Consider the following 17,184-nt stretch of genomic DNA (forward strand, 5'->3'; position numbering starts at 1 on the left):
AGTAAAATTACGACTCTTTTCATAAAATTGCCAAAACTGTAAGCTTTTTCTTGTAAAATTGCGACTGTTATTGAGTAAAATTCCAACTTTTATCATAATATTGCACAAATGTTCAGTTTTTCTTGTAAAATTTTGACTTCCGTTGAGTAAAATTATGACTTTTATCATAATATTGCACAAATGTTCAGTTTTTCTTATAAAATTTTGACTTCCGTTGAGTAAAATTACGACTTTTATTATAACACTTCCAAAATTGTTGTTTTTTCTTGACCTTTTTCTTGTGAAATTCCAACTATTTTTTCACTACACATCTCTGTGTAAGAAATTGAAATGCGCCCCCTGTGGCCAAAATGTATTTTTAAAAATTAAATATGTATATAAAGACATACTGTAATAACTTGAAGTAAATAATGACGATTAAAAACCAATTACTAACAACAAATAAAAATAAAAATGAATGAACTAAAAGCAGTCTTTTTCTCACAATGTGTCGACTTTTTTCGTATAAAATTGGGAACAATTTCTCATATTCTTTCTGTTTCTGTAATATTGCAATATTTTCTCGTAAAATTATTACTTTTTTTTGGTCAAATTATTACTTGTTAACGCAAAATGGCGACATTTGTCATACAAAATTCTGACATTTATCACAATATTGCCATTTTTTTTGTTCTTGTAAAATAGTGAAATTTTTCATAATTTTGTCATTTTGGCAAGTAAAATTATGATTATTACTATGATGTTGCCAAAGTTTTAAAGTGTTCTAATAAAATTGTGACTTTTGTCGAGTAAAATTACGACTCTTTTCATAAAATTGCCAAAACTGTAAGCTTTTTCTTGTAAAATTGCGACTGTTATTGAGTAAAATTCCAACTTTTATCATAATATTGCACAAATGTTCAGTTTTTCTTGTAAAATTTTGACTTACGTTGAGTAAAATTATGACTTTTATCATAATATTACACAAATGTTCAGTTTTTCTTATAAAATGTTGACTTCCGTTGAGTAAAATTACGACTTTTATTATAACACTGCCAAAATTTTAGGTTTTCCTTGACCTTTTTCTTGTGAAATTCCTACTAATTTTTCACTACAAGCTTTTTTATATTTGGATAGTATGTATATGTTATTAATGTTGTAAATACTAATTTTTATGTATCTAGAAAGGCTGGTCCCAAAAAGGAGGGATTTTTCAAATTGACTGTGTCGGTATTAAAAGTGCTCCCCCTCGGGTCAACATATGTAATAACGAGTGTGTGTACCCTTTGGCCAAAATGTATTTTAAAAAATTCATATGTATATATAGGGATGATACTCGAAACCGGTTTTCCCGGTTGTTCGATAAGAAAATAACCGAGTCCTCGGACTCGAATCCCTTTTTGAGAACCGGTACCCATTATCGAGACCACTATAGTAAAGAAAAGAGTTGGTTCTTTATTCGAATCCCTCGGAATGAATCCCGTCCCGACCAGAAATGCTCCGTGTGACATCACAATAAATCAGTCATGTAGCTCAGTCATTAGGCGCAGATAGCGAAAGCAGGAAAAAAATGGACGGGAAAAAGCGCTCCAAGGTGTAATAAAGTTCAAAACAAAAGGTATAATCCAATGAATAACTTTACTGAGAGATTTGAGCAGGGTACAAACTCATGAAGAACACTTTTACGACCCACCGGAAACATAGCAACCAGGCTAGCAACGCACCTCCTTTACGGCAGCTGGCGCAACGTTCTTAAAGCAACCGCAGCACATACATATGTATACAACACATCTCCCTTTTTTAACTTTTGTTTTTCACACTGTATATGTGTTGTCTGTCTAATCATAAATAATGCAGACGAGGCGGGTTGGCTGAGTTCTTGACGTTTACTTTCACGGGTGACGACATGCAACAACACTTTTCGGGGCTACCGCGCATGCTCGTCACTCCCGTTGCATGATGGGTAGTGTAGTTGTTATATTCCCTAGCTCAGGGGTCACCAACCTTTTTGAAACCAAGAGCTACTTCTTGGGTACTGATTAATGCGAAGGGCTGCCAGTTTGATACACACTTAAATAAATTGCCAGAAGTAGCCAATTTGCTCAATTTACCTTTAACTCTATGTTATTATTATTAATTAATGATATTTATCTTTGTGGAAACACTGATCATCTTAATGATTTCTCACAATAAATATATATAGAAACAGATAAATATCAATATGCAACACTTTATTTTTATATTTTCTCTAAGTGCACATTTTTCAAATTGAACATTTTCAAGTGATCACTTTTAAGACAGTCTTGTGAAATCACAATATCCCATTTTAACTAGCTAGCCACTAAATTTTTTTAACAAATCATGAATTACTTTGCACCATGTTTGTACAAATAATAACTCATGTAAAATACATAAGTCAACTCTCAAATTTTTAAATAAATCATGTCACACTTTGAACTGGACACCAAATCTGTTATCTGTTTCTTTGTCAGTTAGTGGGAAGCCTGGCATTGCATAGGTATATGTGTTTAAAAATCCTAAAATCATTTTTAAGGTTGTATTTTTTCTCTAAAATTGTCTTTCTGAAAGTTATAAGAAGCAATGTAAAAAAATAAATTAATTTATTTAAACAAGTGAAGACCAAGTCTTTAAAATATTTTCTTGGATTTTCAAATTCTATTTGAGTTTTGTCTCTCTTAGAATTAAAAATGTCGAGCAAAGCGAGACCAGCTTGCTAGTAAATAAATACAATTTAAAAAATAGAGGCAGCTCACTGGTAAGTGCTGCTATTTGAGCTATTTTTAGAACAGGCCAGCGGGCTACTCATCTGGTCCTTACGGGCTACCTGGTGCCCGCGGGCACCGCGTTGGTGACCCCTGCCCTAGCTCATAACATCTTTCCCCCTTTAAAGAAATAATGTTAACTCAATAAAGTGTATTTCTTTTTTTAGCTTTAACTTTTCATTTTTTAGCATTGTAACCACATTTGCAAACAACTTTTCTTTCTTTCTTTAAAGTGCAAAAATGTCAAAGCATCATAAACAGTTATGTCAAATAGCAGCAGAATTGCACTTTTTGGAGAGCTGTATTATTTCCAGTTTTGTGCCCAAGGGACTGATTTTATTTAACACTATATTATTATTTATACACCTATAGTGATCACAGAGACAGGTTGTTTTTGTGTTACTGTATATATTTGTTTCTCTGAAAAATCCCAATTAATATACTTTGGGTAACAACAGTCAATGTTTATTTATTTTATTTTATTTTTTTAGGGGGGTAACAGTCAATATTTATTTATTTATTAGATTCAATTTTTTTCTTATATAATAAAAGTGAGCTTTTGTTAAACCAAATATTGTGTGTTTTTTTCCATATACAACAACCTATCTGGACTCGATAAGAGAATCGATAAGGAATCGGTTCGATAAGAGGATTCGATAATAGACTCGAACTCGATAATTTCTTATCAAACATCATCCCTAGACATACTGTAATAACTTGAAGTAAATAATGAAGATTAAAAACCAATTACAAACAAAATAATAATAATAAAGAACTAAAAGCAGTCTTTTTCTCAGTGTCGACTTTTTTCATATAAAATTGGGAACAATTTCTCATATTCTTTCTGTTTCTGTAATATTGCAATATTTTCTCGTAAAATTATTACTTTTTTTATGTAAAATTATTACTTGTTAATGCAAAATGGTGACATTTGTCATACAAAATTCTGACTATCACAATATTGCCAATGTTTGTGTTGTTCTTGTAAAATAGTGAAATTTTTTGAGTAAAATGATGACTTTTGTCATAATTTTGCCAAGTAAAATTCTGATTATTATTAAGATGTTGCCAAAAAAATTTAATTTTCTTATAAAATTGTGACTTTTGTCGAGTAAAATCACGACTCTTTTCATAAAATTGCCAAAAATGTTAAGCTTTTTCTTGTAAAATTGCGACTGTTATTGAGTAAAATTCCAACTTTTATCATAATTTTGCACAACTATTCAGTTTTTCTTATAAAATTTTGACTTCTGTTGAGTAAAATTACGACTTTTATTACAATACTGCCAAAATTTTAGGTTTTCCTTGACCTTTTTCTTGTAAAATTCCAACAAGCTTTTTTATATTTGCATTGTATGTATATATTATTCATGTTGTAAATACACATCTTTATATATCTAGAAAGGGTGGTCCCAAAAAGGAGGGATTTTTCAAATTGACTGTTTCTGTTTTAAAAGTGCTCCCCCTCTGGTCAACATATTAAATAACAAGTGTGTGTAAAAATTTGAAATGCTCCCCGTCTGGTCAACATATGTAATAACACGTGTGTGTAAGAAATTGAAATGCGCCCCCTTTGGCCAAAATGTATTTTAAAAAATTAAATATGTATATAGAGACATACTGTAATAACTTGAAGTAAATAATGAAGATTAAAAACCAATTACTAACAAAAAATGTTAAAACATTTTTTTTTTTACTAAAAGCAGTCTTTTTCTCACAATGTGTCGACTTTTTTCGTATAAAATTGGGAACAATTTCTCCTATTCTTTTTGTTTCTGTAACATTGCAATATTTTCCCGTACAATTATGACTTTTTATGTAAAATTATTACTTTTTAATGCAAAATGGTGACATTTGTCATACAAAATTCTGACTTTTATCACAATATTGCCATTTTTTTGGTTGTTTTTGTAAAATAGTGACATTTTTGAGTAAAATGATGACTTTTGTCATAATTTTGCCTAGTAAAAGTCAGATTATGATGTTGCAAAAATGTTTAAGTTTTCTTATAAAATTGTGACTTTTGCCCAGTAAAATCACGACTCTTTTCATAAAATTGCCAAAATTTTAAGCTCTTTCTTGTAAAATTGCAACTGTTATTGAGTAAAAATCCAACTTTTATCATAATATTGCACAATTGTTCAGTTTTTCTTATAAAATGTTGACTTCCGTTGAGTAAAATTACAACTTTTATTATAATACTTCCAGAATTTTTGTTTTTTCTTGACCTTTTTCTTGTGATATTCCAACTATTTTTTCACTACACATCTCTGTGTAAGAAATTGAAATGCGCCCCCTTTGGCCAAAATGTATTTTTTTTAAATTAAATATGTATATAAAGACATACTGTAATAACTTGAATTAAATAATGAAGATTAAAAACCAATTACTAATAACAAATAAAAATAAAAATGAATTAACTAAAAGCAGTCTTTTTCTCACAATGTGTCGACTTTTTTCGTATAAAATTGGGAACAATTTCTCATATTCTTTCTGTTTCTGTAATATTGCAATATTTTCTCGTAAAATTATTACTTTTTTATGTAAAATTGTTACTTGTTAATGCAAAATGGGGACATTTGTCTTACAAAATTCAGACTTTTATCACAATATTGCCATTTTTTTTGTTGTTCTTGTAAAATAGTGAAATTTTTCATAATTTTGTCATTTTGGCAAGTAAAATTCTGATTATTACTATGATGTTGCCAAAGTTTTAAAGTGTTCTAATAAAATTGTGACTTTTGTCGAGTAAAATTACGACTCTTTTCATAAAATTGCCAACATTTTAAGCTTTTTCTTGTAAAATTGCGACTGTTATTGAGTAAAATTCCAACTTGTATCATAATATTGCACAAATGTTCAGTTTTTCTTATAAAATGTTGACTTCAGTTGAGTAAAATTACGACTTTTATTATAATACTGCCAAAATTTTAGGTTTTCCTGGACCTTTTTCTTGTGAAATTCCAACTCATTTTTCACAACAAACTTTTTTATATTTGGATAGTATGTATATGTTATTAATGTTGTAAATACACATCTTTTTATATCTGGAAAGGGTGGTCCCAAAAAGGAGGGGATTTTTGAAATTGACTGTGTGTCGGTTTTAAAACTGCTCCCCCTCTGGTCAACATATGAAATAACAAGTGTCTGTAAAAATTTGAAATGCTGCCCCTCTGGTCAACATATGTAATAACAAGTGTGTGTAAGAAATTGAAATGCGCCCCCTTTGGCCAAAATGTATTTTAAAAAATTAAATATGTATATAGAGACATACTGTAATAACTTGAAGTAAATAATGAAGGTTAAAAACCAATTACTAACAAAAAATTAAAAAAAAATTTTTTTTACTAAAAGCAGTCTTTTTCTCACAATGTGTCGACTTTTTTCGTATAAAATTGGGAACAATTTCTCATATTCTTTCTGTTTCTGTAACATTGCAATATTTTCTCGTACAATTATGACTTTGTATGTAAAATTATTACTTTTTAATGCAAAATGGTGACATTTGTCATACAAAATTCTGACTTTTATCACAATACTGCCATTTTTGTTTTTGTTTTTGTAAAATAGTGACATTTTTGAGTAAAATTATGAATTTTGTCATAATTTTGCCCAGTAAAAGTCAGATTATGATGTTGCCAAAAATTGTAAGTTTTCTTATAAAATTGTGACTTTTGTCCAGTAAAATCACGACTCTTTTCATAAAATTGCCAAAATTTTAAGCTCTTTCTTGTAAAATTGCAACTGTTATTGAGTAAAAATCCAACTTTTATCATAACATTGCACAAATGTTCAATTTTTCTTGTAAAATTTGGACTTCCGTTGAGTAAAATTACGACTTATTATAATACTGCCAAAATTGTTGGTTTTCCTTGATCTTTTTCTTGTGAAATTCCAACTCATTTTTCACAACAAGCTTTTATATTTGCATAGTATGTATATATTATTAATGTTGTAAATACACATCTTTATATATCTAGAAAGGGTGGTCCCAAAAAGGAGGGATTTTTCATATTGACTGTGTGTCGGTTTTAAAAGTGCTCCCCCTCTGGTCAACATATGTAATAACAAGTGTGTGTAAAAATTTGAAATACTCCCCCTCTGGTCAACATATGAAATAACAAGTGTGTGTAAGAAATTGAGATGCGCCCCCTTTGGCCAAAATTAATTAAACAAATAAAACAAATATGTATACAGAGACATACTGTAATAACTTGAAGTAAATAATGAAGATTAAAAACCAATTACTAACAAAAAAATAAATAAAAAATGAACTAAAAGCAGTCTTTTTCTCACAATGTGTCGACTTTTTACGTATAAAATTGGGAACAATTTCTCATGTTCTTTCTGTTTCTGTAATATTGCACTATTTTCTCGTAAAACTATTACTTGTTAATGCAAAATGGGGACATTTGTCATACAAAATTCTGACTTGTATCACAATATTGCCAATTTTTTTGTTGTTCTTGTAAAATAGTGACATTTTTCGAGTAAAATTATGACTTTTGTAATAATTTTACAAAAAGTATTATATGTATATGTAAAGTACTTTTGTCATAATTTTGCCAAGTAAAAGTCCGATTATTATTATGATGTTGCCAAAATTTTTACGTTTTCTTATAAAATTGTGACTTTTGTCAAGTAAAATCACAACTCTTTTCATTAAATTGCCAACATTTTAAGCTTTTTCTTGTAAAATTGCGACTGTTATTGAGTACAATTCCAACTTTTATCATAATATTGCACAAATGTTCAGTTTTTCTTGTAAAATGCTGACTTGCGTTGAGTAAAATTACGACTTTTATTATAATACTGCCAAAATTTTAAGTTTTTCCTGTGAAATTGTGACCTTTTTCTTGTGAAATTTTAACTAATTTTTCACAACAAACTTTTTTCTATTTGCATAGTATGTATATATTATTAATGTTGTAAATACTAATCTTTATATATCTAGAAAAGGCGGTCCTAAAGAGTTAGGCATTTTTCAGAGGTCTCAAGAAGGAAGAAATACAAGAGTGTGTGTGTGTGTGTGTGTGTGTGTGTGTGTGTGTGTGTGTGTGTGTGTGTGTGTGTGTGTGTGTGTGTGTGTGTGTGTGTGTGTGTGTGTGTGTGTGTGTGTGTGTGTGTGTGTGTGTAGCCATATTCCACCTCCCATGATTTCATGTTTCTCTCTGCAAGGCCCTCCTGCTTGCGTGTGTTGTTCTGTAGCATAAATATACTCGGCACAGCCACCAGCTTGGCAATAGAAAATCATCTTTTTGTCAAGTTCTGGTGTGCGTCTGGACCCCGGGGCGCAAAGACGGCAGGCAGGTGCACAAAAGAAAGCGCGGGTGACACAAAAAAAAAAGAAAAGGGAAGTGCGCAAAAGAAAAAGCGAAATGATCTGGGCTGTCATAAGAAGCATCCTGTTTGGCAACCAGGAACAGGTGAGGGGGCCGAACCAGGCTCAGACCAGAGGAGTGGAGGTAGATAGAGGCAAACAGGAAGTGGAGCAAAAAAAATAAAAAGCATGTTATGTGACATTCATCCTCCGTTGTTGCCATTTCTAATATAAAGTAGTGTAAAGTTCTTACTTGTATTTGTCAGTAAACTCGCCATGAAAGCGCTAAAACATACCGGTGTGGTGAGTGTACATTATTCACCCAAGGAACTTTAGTTATTAGAGAGTTCCGGTCGGCTTGAAGATGATCTGTAAAACATCATCTATGCAACATTTTGACCAAAGAACCACCATTACATGTTATGTAGACCACAAAGAAGTGTTTTACATTTATTTATTACATAATAATAATATGACTCCTTTAATGCGCCCTATAAAAGATTTAAAAAATAGACCATTCATCGGCAGTGCGCCTTATAATCCGGTGTGCCCTATGGTCCGGTCTTTCTTTCCTGATTGATTTTTACAATTCTCTTTTACCAACACTCTGCTAAACATTGCAGCTGAGTAAATAAATGTGCACATGAATAAATAGATATATTTTAAAATTGCATTAAAAATATATGCATTGATTTATTTTAATTTATTGTATTTATTAATGTATGCCTTTTAATGGATTTATCTTCAGAATAATACATACAAGTAAATAAGACTAATTTTCAATCACTATTTCTGTTTAAATGTATATTTTCTTATATACATTTTATTATTATGTGGTTTTTTTAAAATTATTTTACCAGTATCTCTCCCTAACTTAATCAGCAGTGCCCAAACTTTTTCCACTGGCAGGCACTTTGACACATTTATGACTTTTCAAAATTTTTCTACGAAGGTTACATTTTTTATGAATTTGTCGACATTTCAGCTTTTTTTCTTGACATTCTGCCATTCTTTTTGCGTAATTATTTTCCCATTTTTACAGGGTTTTTTTTTGGTTATAAAATAAAAAAAATTATCGGTGCACTTTGCACACCACATGAATAAATAGATACTATGTTTAACATTTTGAAAATAATTAAATAACACATAATCAATTTCTATCTTTCTATACTTACTTTTCTTCAATTAGACTTTTTTAAATCTATTTAAACTCAAGGCCCGAGGGCCAGTTTTGGCCCGCCACATCATTTTATGAGGCCCGTGAAAGCCTGGACAAAATGTGTTTCAATAAAATACTTTATTTTTTTATTTTTTTTATTTTATTTATTACTAAATGCATTTGTTCTTTCAATTTTGACAGAAAAAAAAATGCATATTTTAAACATTAATATTATCTGATCATACCAATTATATTATTGTCTACTGTATTGCAAAAGTATTTTATTTTTGATAAAAAAAAATAGTTACATATCTGCTTATCACCTTTATTTATGATTTTAAAGCAAGTTATACATTAAAAAAAAATCTAATAATCAAATGCATATGCATTTCGATTAATCATGATTAATCACAGGTTATTACCCGCATGCATAATGTAAATTAATTTTTAAAAAGCGGCCCTCTTAAAGGCCTACTGAAATGATTTTTTTTAATTTAAACGGGAATAGCAGATCCATTCTATGTGTCATACTTGATCATTTCGCGATATTGCCATATTTTTGCTGAAAGGATTTAGTAGAGAAAATCAACGATAAAGTTCGCAACTTTTGCTCGCTGATAAAAAAAAAAGCCTTGCCTGTACCGGAAGTAGCGTGACGTCACAGGAGCTAGTATTCCTCACAATTCCCCGTTGTTTACAATGGAGCGAGAGAGATTCGGACCGAGAAAGTGACGATTACCCCATTAATTTGAGCGAGGATGAAAGATTCGTAGATGAGGAACGTTACAGTGAAGGACTTGAGAGGCAGCGATGGACGTATCTTTTTTCGCTCTGACCGTAACTTAGGTACAAGCTGGCTCATTGGATTCCACACTCTCCTTTTTCTATTGTGGATCACGGATTTGTATTTTAAACCACCTCGGATACTATATCCTCTTGAAAATGAGAGTCGAGCACGCGAAATGGACATTCAGTGCCTTTTATCTCCACGACAATACATCGGCGAAATGCTTTAGCTACGAGCTAACGTGATAGCATCGTGCTTTAACTGCATATAGAAACAAAAAAAATAAACCTCTGACTGGAAGGATAATAGAAAATCAACAATACTATTAAACCGTGGACATGTAAATACACGGTTAATGCTTTCCAGGCTGGCGAAGGTTAACAATGCTGTGCTAACGACGCCATTGAAGCTAACTTAGCAACCGGACTGCACAGAGCTATGCTAAAAACATTAGCTCTCCACCTACGTCAGCCAGCCTTCATCTGCTCATCAACACCCGTGCTCACCTGCGTTCCAGCGATCGGCAGAAGGACGAAGGACTTCACCCGATGCGTTTGGCGGCCCGGAGACGTAGGAAGTCAAGGTGAGGTCGGCGGCTAGCGCTCCAACAAAGTCCTCCTGGTTGTGTCGCTGTAGTCCGCTGCTAATACACTGATCCCACCTACAACTGTCTTCTTTGCAGCCTTCATTGTTCATTAAAAAAATTGCAAAAGATTTTCCAGAATACTGTGGAATTATGAAATGAAAACAGAGCTTTTTGTATAGGATTCTACGGGGTACCATAACTTCCGTTACTCGGACTTCGTCACGCGCATACGTCATCATACCGTGATGTTTCAGCCGGATATTTCCCGGGAAGTTTTAAAAGTCACTTTATAAGTTAACCCGGCCGTATTGGCATGTGTTGCAATGTTAAGATTTCATCATTGATATATAAACTATCAGACTGCGTGGTCGGTAGTAGTGGCTTTCAGTAGGCCTTTAAAGACACAGTACACTAATGCAAATATCACAGATATTACAGTATTGTACTTAGCCGCTAAGACACCGATCGATCCCACCTACAACGTTCTTCTTTGCAGTCTCCATTGTTCATTAAAGAAATTGCAAAAGATTCACCAACACAGATGTCCAGAATACTGTGGAATTTTGTCGAAGAAAACAAGAGGCTTTTCTATCGGGTCCGATGGGGTCCAACCACTTCCGTGGATTTTGTGACGTCACGCGCATAAATCATATCCAAAGGAGTTTTTCAACCGGAAGTGTGGCGGGAATTTTAAAATTGCACTTTATAAGTTAACCCGGCCGTATTGGCATGTGTTGCAATGTTAAGATTTCATCATTGATATATAAACTATCAGACTGCGTGGTTGGTAGTAGTGGGTTTCAGTAGGCCTTTAAAGCAGCCATTTCTGCGATGTGGCCCTCAATAAAAATTAGTTTGACACTCCTGATTTAAATAGTTTATATTTGACCTGCAGTGGTCAAATACATGCAAATTAATCCAAAATTTAATTTATTTTTAATGTACTTTTTATTTTAATTTTTTTAATAAAAAAGCAAATTTACGGAGCCCCTAAAGCAGGGGTGTCAAACGTACGGCCCGTGGGCCGGATCAGGCCCGCGGACAGGTTTTATCCGGCCCGCGGGATGAGTTTGCTAAGTATAAAAATGAACCAAAATTTTTGAATGAAAGAAACTGCTGTTCTAAATGTGTCCACTAGATGTCACAATAGCAATTATTTGCATCTTTGTAGATTATGCTACATATGTAAAAAAAATAAAATAAACCACATGATGTTAGTGCACCAGTTAAGGAAAATGAGCAAACTTACATGAATAACATCCTGTAATTTGATTTTGATATAATTTTTTTATCGTAATAGATTGAAAATTAACACCAATGAGTTGACTGATGAACATTATCACATAATGTATTCAGAAAATATAAATAACGACAAATAAAGATAGAATACTATTAACCGCAACATGTAAGTGTAAAAAAAAAAAAAAAACATTATGATTTGTACATTTTCAGAATTTTCTTGTTCTATTTTTAAACAAAGAAAACAATCTGAATGTGTCTTTATTTTTAAGTTATCGTGCCGTGATTTTACCTGTCCGGCCCACCTGGGAGTAGATTTTTCTCCATGTGGCCCCCGATCTAAAATGAGTTTGACACCCCTGCCCTAAAGGGACATGGGGGGGAATTTTTTTTAAATTATTTTATTTTATTTAATTAATTTTTTTAGACATGTATCTCGTGCGCACTAGAAACTTTCTTGTGCGCACGAGATACATGTCTAAAAAAAAATATTTTTTTTTAATAACTTTATAAAAAGTTTCTCGTGCGCACGACAACCATGTCTAAAAAATTAAATAAAATAATAAATTATAAAAAAAAAAAAATTCCCCCATGTCCCTTTAGGGGCTCCCTACAAATTAAATACATGTCATTGGGTTTTTTTAAACTAGAAAATTACTAGTTAATTTTGCTCAGACTGCATTAAAAAATGTAGTAGAGCTCTGGACACAAACATGTTCCTGCTGCGTACTTGCATGCCAGCAGTGTTCTCCTGTCACATACCACAAAATGACGTCATGGGGAGTCGGGAGGGGGCGTGGCCACCATGCAGGCATACAAGAAGAGGGGGAAAAGGTTGGTAAAGAACCTGAGGAGGAGAAGCAGATACTCGGCTGCTCGGAGGAGGAGGCTCCTTCTGTCTCCTGGTTAATGTTTCCTCCCTCTCTCTCCCCGTCTCTCGCTCGCTCGCCCTCCTGCTGTGCCGCTTTTCAACGTCCACAGGAATTACTGGAGCTTTTTGGAAGAGAGAAACTGAGGATGCTCCGCATGGAGTGCAGCAAGAGTGGGCTACTGTAGGTGCAAAGAAGGTATGGAATATCTCTTGTTTTGGTGTAAATACATGCAGTATTGTGTTGATTTGTATGAGTATTAGTGTGCATGGAACTCCTATTGTATGCCTGACTTTAATGATCACTAATTGTACTTAGTCCCTTACACTATTATAAATACATTTTTCATAATATCGTAGTGCTTACACTGATCGATGTACATGTAAACATTTGAATGATCGGACTAGTAATTAATTATACTTCTTTAAAATGCAGATAATTAGATGAAACTTGCAATATATGTTAAAAAAATGTTTTTGTTGCATTATGTTAGGTAATGGTACTTTGTTATACTGTTATATATAAATTTGTAACTATTGTCGTTATTTATTGATAGCTAGACATGCATGTAAGGTATTCATATTTAGACATGTATAGATTATGTTAAAAAACATTTATTTTGTTGCATTATGTTAAGTAATTGTACTTTGTTAGACTGTTATATGTATATTTGTAACTATTGTCGTTATTTATTGATAGCTAAACATACATGTAACTAATTCATATTTAGACATGTATATATTATGTTAAAAAAAACATGTATTTTGTTGCATTATGTTAAGTAATTGTACTTTGTTATACTGTTGTATATACATTTGTAACTATTGTTGTTATTTATTGATAGCTCGACATACATGTAACGTATTTATATTTAGACATGTATAGATTATGTTGAAAAACATTTATTTTGTTGCATTATGTTAAGTAATTGTACTTTGTTATACTGGTATATATACATTTGTAACTATTGTCGTTATTTATTGATAGCTCGACGTATATGTAACGTATTCATATTTAGACATGTTTAGATTGTGTTAAACATCTATTTTGTTGCAATATGTTAAGTAATTGTACTTTGTTATACTGTTGTATATACATTTGTAACTATTGTTGTTATTTATTGATAGCTCGACATACATGTAACGTATTCATATTTAGACATGTATAGATTATGTTAAAAAAACATTTATTTTGTTGCATTATGTTAAGTAATTGTACTTTGTTATACTGGTATATATACATTTGTAACTATTGTCGTTATTTATTGATGGCTCGACATACATGTAACGTATTCATATTTAGACATGTTTAGATTGTGTTAAACATTTATTTTGTTGCATTATGTTAAGTAATTGTACTTTGTTATACTGTTGTATATACATTTGTAACTATTGTTATTTATTGATAGTTCGACATACATGTAACGTATTCATGTATAGATTATGTTAAAAACATTTATTTTGTTGCATTATGTTAAGTAATTGTACTTTGTTGTACTGTAATGCATATATTTGTAACTATTGTCGTTATTTATTGATAGCTAGACATGCATGTAAGGTATTCATATTTAGACATGTATAGATTATGTTAAAAAAAACATGTATTTTGTTGCATTATGTTAAGTAATTGCACTTTGTTAGACTGTTATATATATACAGTATATTTGTAACTATTGTCGTTATTTATTGATAGCTCGACATACATGTAACTTATTCATATTTAGACATGTATAGATTATGTTAAAAAAAACATCTATTTTGTTGCATTATGTTAAGTAATTGTACTTTGTTATACTGTTGTATATACATTTGTAACTATTGTTGTTATTTGTTGATAGCTCGACATACATGTAACGTATTCATATTTAGACATGTATAGATTATGTTAAAAAAAAATTATTTTGTTGCATTATGTTAAGTAATTGTACTCTGTTATACTGGTATATATACATTTGTAACTATTGTCGTTATTTATTGATAGCTCGACATACATGTAACGTATTCATATTTAGACATGTTTAGATTGTGTTAAACATTTATTTTGTTGCATTATGTTAAGTAATTGTACTTTGTTATACTGTTGTACATACATTTGTAACTATTGTTCTTTATTGATAGCTCGACATACATGTAACGTATTCATAATTAGACATGCATAGATTATGTTAAAAAACATTTATTTTGTTGCATTCTTTAGTAATTGTACTTTGTTAGACTGTTGCATATATACAGTATATTTGTAACTATTGTCGTTATTTATTGATAGCTCGACATACATGTAACGTATTCATATTTAGACATGTTTAGATTATGTTAAAAAACATTTATTTGGTTGCATTACGTTAAGTAATTGTACTTTGTTTTACTGTTGTATATACATTTGTAACTATTGTCGTTATTTATTGATAGTTTGACATACATGTAACGTATTCATATTTAGACATGTTTAGATTGTGTTAAACATTTATTTTGTTGCATTATGTTAAGTAATTCTACTTTGTTATACTGTTGTATATACATTTGTAACTATTGTTATTTATTGATAGTTCGACATACATGTAACGTATTCATATTTAGACATGTATAGATTATGTTAAAAAACATTTATTTTGTTGCATTATGTTAAGTAATTGTACTTTGTTGTACTGTAATGCATATATTTGTAACTATTGTCATTATTTATTGATAGCTAGACATGCATGTAAGGCATTCATATTTAGACATGTATAGATTATGTTAAACCTTTATTTTGTTGCATTATGTTAAGTAATTGCACTTTGTTAGACTGTTATATATATACAGTATATTTGTAACTATTGTCGTTATTTATTGATAGCTCGACATACATGTAACTTATTCATATTTAGACATGTATAGATTATGTTAAAAAAAACATCTATTTTGTTGCATTATGTTAAGTAATTGTACTTTGTTATACTGTTGTATATACATTTGTAACTATTGTTGTTATTTGTTGATAGCTCGACATACATGTAACGTATTCATATTTAGACATGTATAAATTATGTTAAAAAAAAATTATTTTGTTGCATTATGTTAAGTAATTGTACTCTGTTATACTGGTATATATACATTTGTAACTATTGTCGTTATTTATTGATAGCTCGACATACATGTAACGTATTCATATTTAGACATGTTTAGATTGTGTTAAACATTTATTTTGTTGCATTATGTTAAGTAATTGTACTTTGTTATACTGTTGTACATACATTTGTAACTATTGTTCTTTATTGATAGCTCGACATACATGTAACGTATTCATAATTAGACATGCATAGATTATGTTAAAAAACATTTATTTTGTTGCATTCTTTAGTAATTGTACTTTGTTAGACTGTTGCATATATACAGTATATTTGTAACTATTGTCGTTATTTATTGATAGCTCGACATACATGTAACGTATTCATATTTAGACATGTTTAGATTATGTTAAAAAACATTTATTTTGTTGCATTACGTTAAGTAATTGTACTTTGTTTTACTGTTGTATATACATTTGTAACTATTGTCGTTATTTATTGATAGTTTGACATACATGTAACGTATTCATATTTAGACATGTTTAGATTGTGTTAAACATTTATTTTGTTGCATTATGTTAAGTAATTCTACTTTGTTATACTGTTGTATATACATTTGTAACTATTGTTATTTATTGATAGTTCGACATACATGTAACGTATTCATATTTAGACATGTATAGATTATGTTAAAAAACATTTATTTTGTTGCATTATGTTAAGTAATTGTACTTTGTTGTACTGTAATGCATATATTTGTAACTATTGTCATTATTTATTGATAGCTAGACATGCATGTAAGGCATTCATATTTAGACATGTATAGATTATGTTAAACCTTTATTTTGTTGCATTATGTTAAGTAATTGCACTTTGTTAGACTGTTATATATATACAGTATATTTGTAACTATTGTCGTTATTTATTGATAGCTCGACATACATGTAACTTATTCATATTTAGACATGTATAGATTATGTTAAAAAACATTTACTTTGTTGCATTATGTTAAGTAATTGTACTTTGTTAGACTGTTATATATATATTTGTAACTATTGTCGTTATTTATTGATAGCTAAACATACATGTAACTAATTCATATTTAGACATGTATAGATTATGTTAAAAAAAACATGTATTTTGTTGCATTATGTTAAGTAATTGTACTTTGTTATACCGTTGTATATACATTTGTAACTATTGTTGTTATTTATTGATAGCTCGACATACATGTAACGTATTCATATTTAGACATGTATAGATTATGTTAAAAAACATTTATTTTGTTGCATTATGTTAAGTAATTGTACTTTGTTATACTGGTATATATACATTTGTAACTATTGTCGTTATTTATTGATAGCTCGACATACATGTAACGTATTCATATTTAGACATGTTTAGATTGTGTTAAAC

At 30.5% G+C, this 17,184-nt stretch overlaps 1 protein-coding gene across 7 annotated transcripts in view; it reads left to right on the top strand.

The window, feature by feature from the left end:
* hs3st1 (heparan sulfate (glucosamine) 3-O-sulfotransferase 1) overlaps positions 1–17,184 on the top strand; it is a 362,702-nt gene that overhangs the window by 338,127 nt on the left and 7,391 nt on the right. For all 7 annotated transcript variants that reach the window (XM_062039569.1, XM_062039571.1, XM_062039570.1 and 4 more), the window contains one exon: positions 12,835–12,920. The gene's annotated coding sequence lies outside the window, so the exon portion shown is untranslated. The remainder of the gene's footprint in view (positions 1–12,834; positions 12,921–17,184) is intronic.

Source organism: Entelurus aequoreus, linkage group LG28 (genome assembly GCF_033978785.1).
Source record: "Entelurus aequoreus isolate RoL-2023_Sb linkage group LG28, RoL_Eaeq_v1.1, whole genome shotgun sequence".
Lineage (NCBI taxonomy): Eukaryota > Metazoa > Chordata > Actinopteri > Syngnathiformes > Syngnathidae > Entelurus > Entelurus aequoreus.